At 34.7% G+C, this 10,000-nt stretch overlaps 1 protein-coding gene across 1 annotated transcript in view; it reads left to right on the top strand.

The window, feature by feature from the left end:
- Positions 1-10,000, top strand: part of LOC145297782 (uncharacterized) — a 246,130-nt gene that overhangs the window by 142,988 nt on the left and 93,142 nt on the right. The window lies entirely within an intron of this gene.

The following is a 10,000-nucleotide window of genomic DNA, read 5'->3' as shown; positions in this document are numbered from 1 at the left end:
TTGCCGTCTTACAGACTATTCATATCAAACCTAACGGCCTTAACCTTTTCGAGAGAAAAACGGGAACAGCGTTAGCCGAAACGGAAAACGAAGCGAATAAAGAATAATGAACAGATTTATCGTTTCATTTTCTATTTCGGTTGACGCCGTTTCGCCTTTTGCAAATTTAGTGAAATTACGAAAGTTTCGTATGTTTACATATTTATATATTCCTGTGTATAGATTTAACAACTAAACTAATTAACCTGTCATTGTATATTTTCGGATACAGTTGTTACGTAAGTGTAAATAATAGATTATATTTAGTTAAATTTTCTCTTATGCAAACGTATTAATTGGGAGTGGAAACCCTTCATGAAACCGAGATACATCTGCTATTTGTTAAATTTTAGCTATAGCTATTAAATATCAATTAATAAATATTACCCAAATATAATTTTATTTGAAGTATTTTAAATGATTTCCAAGGAATATAGTATAAACACAGACGAAAAACACCCGTCTAGCCGAATCCACTGTGAAAAATTTCCCCCACTCTTTATCTGTGCCTAAATCAAAACGTGGATTCCATGAACAAAGCTTCTTTCTTAGAACTGCACACCTGTGGAACTCTGTTCCGTCTGCCTGCTTCCCACCGGACTACAACTTGGATGTCTTCAAGTCCAATGTTAACAAATTCCTAATGAACCGCCCCCTTAAGTAAGCACTTCATCAAATCTCCACACTAACGTAATGTACTTGCAATAACCCTTATCCCTGAGTGGCTTCCGGGCCTTGATAAGTGGTGATCACTGTGTAAAAAAAAAATAAATAAAAATAAAAAATAAACACAGACTCTCATTCCTTAATCCAAATATTTCATATTTTATTAGATACTAGCGGGGCTACCCGGCGTTGCTCGGGGCCGTATAAACAATGAGAAAATTGAATTTGGTTTTGTAATATATTTGTTATTCTTATGAGAGAGGAATTTTGTACGTTTATATATCATTTGTTATTTCGAGCAAAAGAATATTTTACCTACATAAGACGGGTATTACACATATGAAATAATTGTATCTTACCTAGGGTAGGTCATTTATTTATTAGATATGATTCCTAGGCATTATAAACAACTTAAGTAAAAATCTCTGAATTTGAAAGTATTCTTAAGGGCCCTGAACATAAGCTTTTGATGTGAAATAATTTCTAGTATCTAAATCTGCATACCTATAAAACGGAGTTTTTTTTTTTCTTGCTCTGATATTCAAGTTAAAATTCTACTTTTTATATAAAATTATTAAAACGAACTTCTTAATATACTCAGTCATTGATATATGAGCGACTACAAGAAGGTCAACTAATTTGCATATCCCTTTGAAAAGCGATCGTTGATTAATTACTTATTCATTTTTATGGTTTCTTCTAGGATGATTTGTTTCATCTCAGTATTACGTTGATTTCATTTTATGCATAGTTTCTACATTCTGCATAATTGTGTAGAATTTAAGATGAAGACATTCGAGCACACTAAAATACAGAGCAATATGCATATATTTCCCCAAAATCTCTGGCCTTGATGGAGGGGAGATTAAACTTGTTGCTATGGTTTAAAATGATCTGGAATAACAGGAAGGGGGAACTATGGCCCAGCTATTTCTCCTATGTTATATATCCTCTCTTTTTGAAATAGAGTACGATTATGAATATCTCCAGTATCAAATAATCCTCATACACTATGAAATTTACTTTATGTATGAAAACCAAAGAGGGGAGATATAACATGTGAGAAATATTTGGAATCAAGTCTCCCCTTGCTGTAATTTCAGATCATTTCTAATAATGGCAGTAGGTTTTAGTCTCCCCTCCATCAAGGCAAGAGGTTTTAGGGCATTATCATATATTTTGTAGTTCATATGCAAAACTAAGAAACAAATGACTGTAATTGAAACATTTTATGGCTGTAAAAATGTGCCAAAAATAGGCTCCGAGTGATCGATGATAATCTTTATATAAGACATTAAGGGCAAATGTCACATAGCCCACTACACAATTCAGATAATTACCGTTCCAACGAGTCTTCATTTGTTAAATTCTGATCAATAGTCGCTGAGACTTGGAACTTATAAAACTTATAAAATTGCCAAAAAGTGGTATATCTATCCACCTCTCTCTCTCTCTCTCTCTCTCTCTCTCTCTCTCTCAATATATATATATGTGTGTGTGTGTGTGTGTGTGTGTGTGTGTGTGTGTGTGTGTGTGTGTGTGTGTGTGTGTGTGTGTAATATACTGAGTTCGTGTAATTCAGTAAGTTTTCATATACCAATGAGTTTTAAGCCAGAAAGAGTTGAGTTTTTAATATGATAATTTTGTAGCTTATTCTACAGTACTGTCGTTCTTGGTTGTTTGCTTGCGCCCTATCCTCCTCCTCCTCCTCCTACTATTACTACTACTATGCCTCCTCTTCTTGCTACTACTATTACTTCTCCTCTTTACTACTACTACTACACCTCCTGTTCCTTATCCTACTATTACTACTACTGGTTGACATGTATTTTCCCTACTACTACTCTACTACTTCTCCTACTACTAATACTACTATTACTAATGAAGAAGTTTTTTTTTCAAAAATAAACAATTCTAAACAGAACGACTCATAGAAATCTATCTATATTTTTTGTCATTTTAATATACTTTCATAGAAATGTTTCTGTTATGTAAAAAAAAAACTATTTTCTTTACGTCACAAGTGTCACGCTCATACATTAATTCCATAGCTAATATAACATACTGACCCCTTAAGGGATGTTTTGCAACTATTCTGTATTACAACTATAATGTCGAAATTTTCTCACAAATAAATCAACTTTGAGCTGTTGACAACGTATTTATTTTTTACTGTGTACGTTTTCAGCGGCCTAATTTTTTTTTTTTTTTTTTTTGCATTTTAAATTATCCAAATAAATAATTGTTAATACTTTCTGCATTTTTTTACATCGTTCATTTCCGAATTACGTTTAAGTTATTTTAACGCAATTTTCTTACAAATAATCTACTATTTAACAATGTATTGTTTTACTGTGTACCTTTTCAGCGACCCAATTATTTTTTTCACATTTAAATTAAAAGATATTTAAAAATTTGAATTTACCTTTAAGTATTATGGTACCTGTTCAGTGCACATTTACCTATAAGTATGGCAAACCACTTATAATTCAATGGCTGTAAGTTTCTTTTTTTCAATAATTATAAACAAACGACTCATAGAAATCTGTCTATATTCATTTTTTCATTTTAATATACTTTCATAGAACTGTTTCTGTTATGTCAAAAAAAAACTATTTTCTTTACGGCACAAGTGTCACACTCATACATTAATTCAATAGTTAATATATACTGACCCAACGGATCATGTGTAGTCTAGTATATATATATATATATATATATATATATATATATATATATATATATATATATATATATATATATATTAAAAGAGTTTGTTTGTGGTACACAATTTACAAATAGCGGAAAAAAGAATTCTTTTAAACCCTAGACGTCTTTCGCCATCCTCATCAGGGGCCAATTTTCAAACTTTTTTTAGAAAACAAAAAAAAGGTTAAATTTGTTTTTCTTATTTCTGACACATTCAAATTCCCCCGTAGTGGTCTTTAATTTCGCCAGTAATATTGTTTGTGTATGATATCAATTTCTCCTGACGAGATGATAGCCGAAAGAGCTCTCGAGAAATTTCCGTACATTCTATTTAAATCGATATATAAATTTTGTACCTCTAAACATTTATTGGTATTTTTTTTTAGATTAGGTCCACCTCCACTATTTTCTTTTAAATGGCGACCTGTTTGGTTTTCGACTATGCTGAATACGGAAAGATGATTGAAATTTTGCAGAAATAAGTAGTTATCGAGATATAAAAAGTTGTTTTATGTATTGTATTGTTTGGCGGCCATCTTTGTTACGCGCGTAGATTTGTTTATCGCGCGCACACGTGTAAAAAAGATGGCCGCCAAAGAATGCAATGCATAATACAACATTTTATATCTCGATAACTACTTATTTCTTCAAAATTTCAATGCGATTTCCATATTCAGCATAGTCGAAAACCTACAAAAGCTGTCATTCTAAAGAAAATTGTCAACCTAATCTGAAACTGTGTCCATTTATATATATATATATATATATATATATATATATATATATATATATATATATTTACGTTTAAAACACATTAAAAATGTTGGCACAACGAGGGAGAAAAAAAAAAAAAAAAAAAAAAAAACCTGCGTCAACCTTCTTTGTGCCGGCAAAAGGAAACATCAAACGCATTGTTTCTCTTTGGGGAACTTTGAATTTTTTCTCCCGCTTTTTTTTTTTTCTCCCTCGTTGTGCCAACATATATATATATATATATATATATATATATATATATATATATATATATATATATATATATATAAACAAAATTTCATATATATATATATATATATATATATATATATATATAAACAAAATTTCATATATATATAAACAAAATTTCATATATATATATATATATATAAACAAAATTTCATATGTATATATATATATATATATATATATATATATATATATATATATATATATATATATATATATACATTATTCAGGCAATATTAAACAATGAGATAAATACACGCACATATATACCTTTTTATAGTACAATACAATAATACATATACTTTTAATCTTTACATACAGTAAAGATGTTTTTTATGGCCAAATCTATTTAAATTAAATAGAATTGCCAGTTCAGAGGATTTATATCATTAAGAAACAATTGAAATTGAAATATCAGTAGTAAATCACACTCATATCATTTTATTTGATAGAGAGAGAGGAACTTATGTTTGAAATCGTAGATATAGATATAACCCAATAGAGAGATATAGATACGAACTATATAGATATGTATGGATATGTAAATATATAGAGATATTGATATAAATATAAATATACATACGAGTGAGATATATATATATATATATATATATATATATATATATATATATATATATATATATATATATATATATATATATATATACAGTGATGATCATATTTATTGGCACGGTAAAATAAAAGTTAAATTTTGTCTAATAAATTCTAAAAAAGGGATTAAATTAAAGAAAATAACAAAGTATATTATGTATTTTTAACTGGCCTTTCCGATGCAGCAATCGGATTTTAGAAAAAATAAATAACAAAGGAACAACAAACATAATTGCAAAAAACCCTTGTTCAAAATTATTGGCACGGCTTTGTTTTTCTTTTAGTATCAGTATAATATCAATCAATTTCCGGTTTACGTGCTTTCTGAACTTTTTTATAGCCATATTATGCTTGTTTAACGCTAATTCAGTGAATAATTTTTTTCAGATAATTTTTAGATAGCGATTTATTTAAACTATTATAAGTGACTAAATTATAATTTTCAATCGCCATGGTTAAAACTAAGGAACACAGCGAAGACGTCAGGAAGCTTGTTGTAGCATGCCATACCAATGGGGAGGGCTATGATAAGATTTCAAAGAAGCTAAACCTTCCCAAATCCACTGTTAGAGCCATAATAAACAAGTTCAAATCGCAAGGCCACGTTATGAGTTTAGAGGGTAGAGGGAGAAAAAGGATTCTTTCCCCAAGAGATGAACGGAAAATTGTTCGACAAGTAAAACAAAACCCAAGGATCTCTGTTGGGGAGATTGTTGATGAACAGAGCACCTCTGGAGTGAATGTATCTCGACATACAGTTGGTAGAGTTTTGAAGAGAGCTGGTTTAAAAGCATGTCGTCCGAAAAAGACTCCCTTATTGAAGCCTATGCACCTGAAAGCAAGGCTAGCCTTTGCAAAACGTCATATTGATAAAGATGTTGCATTCTGGAAACGTGTTCTATGGACTGACGAAACGAAAATAGAGTTATTTGGCCATAATAAAGTGTCTTATATTTACAGAAAATCTGGCGAAGCTTTCCTGCCTAAGAACACCATACCCACAGTGAAGCACGGTGGAGGCAGTTTGATGTTTTGGGGATCCTTTGCTGCCTCTGGACTAGGGCGACTTGTTAAGGTCACAGGTAGCATGAAAAAGGAAGATTATGTTAAAATATTGGATGAAAACCTGAAAGACTCTGCTAAAGAGCTCTCACTTGGTCGTCGTTGGTGGTTCATGCAAGATAATGACCCAAAGCATTCGGCTAAACTGACTAAGAAATGGCTTGAGGACAATCATATTAATGTTTTGGAGTGGCCATCACAAAGCCCAGACCTTAATCCAATTGAAAATTTATGGAGAACATTAAAATTGAGGGTAATGCAAAGGAAGCCTAAGAATCTTATTCAATTGGAGGATTATTGTCAGGAAGAGTGGGCTAAAATTACTACTGAAGAGTGCAACAACTTGGTTGTAAACTATGAAAAGCGACTGACGAAGGTAATCAAGGCCAAAGGCTTTACAATTGATTATTAAATAAATCGTGCCAATAATTTTGAACAAGGGCTTTTTGCAATTATGTTTGTTGTTCCTTTGTTATTTATTTTTTCTAAAGTCCGATTGCTGCATCGGAAAGGCCAGTTAAAAATACATAATATACTTTGTTATTTTCTTTAATTTAATCCCTTTTTTAGAATTTATTAGACAAAATTTAACTTTTATTTTACCGTGCCAATAAATATGATCATCACTGTATATATATATATATATATATATATATATATATATATATATATATATATATATATATATATATATAAAGCTCAGATCAGCTTGTTTGTTTCAACGTTTAAACCGTCCGTCCGGTTTGCGACTTCCGATTTAAAAAAAATGAGTCTTCTTACCTAATCTATTGCCGCCCTATCTTAAGTCCGATATTAAAAGCCGCTGATGCTATAAAAGCATACCCAAGGCTAACAATATATATATTTTTGTTTTAACGTATTTTCATGTGTTTTCCTTACAAATAAATGTAATTTAACGCCGTTGAGTTAAAAATAAAACTAATTTTTATATAAATATACAATATATACGAGGGCGTGCAATAAGTAATGCCCCTGACCCACTTTTCATAGCAGTAGAGCAACGAAACTTGGCACAGTTATTAGTCTTTCTCTACATAGGAACCATCCAGAGTTATGTATTTCTCCCATCGTTTGATGCAGCTCTGGAGACCGTTTTAGTAGAAAACCCTTTCTCAGGAAATCTGTTATCACTACTCCGTCCTGGTCCCAGAAGACTGTGAGCATGACCTTGCCAGCGGAGAGCTTCACCCTTGCCTTCTTTGAAGGTGGTGAGTCCAAGTGCTTCCACTGCATTTTTTTTTTATTATTACATTTTCACCCCAAACAAGGCACATTACCACTTTGGTGTAGGGGGCTACTATCAGGGGAAACATCTACTGGGGTACTATGTAGGGATTAGGGCAGCGAGATGTTGGTTCACGTTGCACTTGAACTTATGCATGTCAGTAGAGTTGGGGAAGCAGTGACCTGGAATGGAATTCCAAAGTCTAGCAGTTCTGGGGAAGAAACTACTGGAGTAGAAAGATCTTGTATATCTAGGGATCTCTACAGTGCGGGATGGGATTTTGCAGCTTGTCGGGTCTGTCGAGGGTGTTCACGTCGTGGGGGCACAAGTGCTTGCAGTTCTTCAGAGCATTCGCCATTATAATACTTGTAGAACAGGCAGAGGGATGCAACGTTTCGACGATGGAACAGAGACTGAAGCTTAGATGCCAGTTTAGGGCCTATCAGATTTGCGACTCTCTTTTGAACCCTGTCAAGGAGCGAGAGACTAGTAGCCGATGCACCGGCCCAAATAGACAGCAATACTCCATACATGGGCGAATAGTGGCCTTATAGAGGTACAAGATACTTTCGGGTGTTAGAAGTTTTCTAGCACGGTAGAGAGAGTCCACCTTCCTCGCAGCGGCCCTGGCAATGCCCTCGATGTAATTGTTCCAACTCATGTTTCCTGTGAACGTTAGGCCAAGGAGCTTGAGAGACGTACTCTCAGAGTCGTTGGCCATTGCTATAGGTGGTAGAGAAGGTTTCTTGTAATTATTGAATGAAACCAGTTTTGTCTTGGCGGCATTGAACGTGACCATCCATTTTTGTCCCCATTCCACTACTGATTGGAGGTCATCCTCTAGTGTTTCTGCCATTACTTTAGATATATGTTCATTTGTTTTCTTGTCGTGCCTGCTATAGAGTGTGGTGTCATCAGCATATATACCCATCTCAGAGGCAATTTTGTCGGGGAGGTCATTTATGAATATCAGGAACAGCAGAGGTCCAAGGATAGATCCCTGGGGCACTCCTGCATTTATATCATATTGTTAAGATGTACGACCGTCGACGACAACCTGGATTTTTCTCTTATCTTAGAAGGATTTAATTATGTTAAGTATTCTACCAGTGATACGGTAAGATCTAATCTTCCTGAGGAGACCCTCACGCCATACCCTGTCAAAAGCCTTAGATATATCTAGAGCTACCGCTCTGCCCTCTCCCGCTTTGTCCAGTGAATGGTATATGCGTTCAGAGATTACAGTGAGGATGTCTGCCGTGGAACGGGCTTGTCTAAATCCATATTGTTGGTCGGTCAGAAGTTTAGCATCTGTAAGGTGCTGGACTAGAGCATGGTTAATTAAGGTCTCAAATATTTTGGCAAAATGTGGGAGGAGGCTAATAGGGCGATAGTTTAATGGGTCAGTTCTTTCGCCAGAATTCTTGAATACTGGTACCACAGAAGCAGTTTTCCAACAGCCCGGAAAGCAAGATTCATTAAGGCATTTTTTGTAGAGTTTGGAGAGAACTGGAGCTACTTCGGCTGAGCACTTTTTTAATAGCACAGCTGGGATGAGGTCGGGTCCACATGCTTTTGAAGTGTCAAGGTTTTTATGATGGCATGCACCTGAGCAGGGGTGATTATCAGATCGTCTAGCCGCATAGGAAATTGAGGTAGGTGATTATCAGATCGTCTGTCCGCATAGGAAATTGAGGTAGGGGGGTGGTTTAGAGGGTCCAGTGTGGAGTTTGTGGCAAACCGACTGGCAAGCATGTTAGCCTTCTCGGTTGCTGAGCAAAGAACCTCGTGATTGTTGGTTAGTGGGGGAATTGTTGATTGCCCATTATTTACTACACTGTTGTAGATTTTCCAGAAGTCACGAGTTCCTAGTTTTTGTGCTTCGATGCGTTGGTTAGTGGTTTCCGTAAATTCCCTCTTAGCTGTCGCTATTTCTTTCTTAACGTTATTTCTAGCTTCTATGTACTTCTGTCTGTTTGAACTGGACTTATGTCGATTAAACCTGCGGAATGCATGCTGCCTTTGAGCAATGGCAGTTGCGCAAGTCGAAGTAAACCATTGGGGAGAGTGGAGCTTGCTATAGAATTTCCGCATGGGGACATGCGCTTCGATTGCAGTTTTGAACCATTCAGTGGTCTCGGTTGCACACTGTTCAGCAGGAAGAGAAAAATATTTCCCCATGGGGCGTCTCTGATAAGATCTCTGATAGCTTCCCAGTCAGCCTTTTTATAATTATAATTTTTATAATTGTACATTGACTTTTTATAATTATACATTGACTGGGCTTTGGTCTCTGGATCATAGTGATGGACCCAGGTTTCATCCTGTGTATCAATCTTTTGAAAAACTCATCTTCTTGGCACATCTCCAAATTCATCCTCGAGCACTCGACGCGTTCTCGCTTCTGGAATGGTGTGAGCAACCTGGGAATCCATCTGACAGACACCTTATGCATATGCAAATGGTCATGAATGATAGTTTCCACAGACCCTGTACTAATCTGGACATCTTGGGCTTTTTTGCGAATAGTAATGCGCCGATCTTCCAAAATGGCAGCCTGAACTTGACGGACAGATTCCTCATCAATGGCAGAAGGGGGGCGACCAGATCTGGGAGCTGTTTCCACAGACTTCTGGCCATGTTTGAATTCACGATTCCAGCGTT

This window comes from Euprymna scolopes, chromosome 18 (genome assembly GCF_053919585.1).
Source record: "Euprymna scolopes isolate OS-2025 chromosome 18, ASM5391958v1, whole genome shotgun sequence".
NCBI lineage: Eukaryota > Metazoa > Mollusca > Cephalopoda > Sepiida > Sepiolidae > Euprymna > Euprymna scolopes.
Note: the sequence above shows the minus strand (reverse complement) of the source record. Positions and strands in the feature narration are given on the sequence as shown.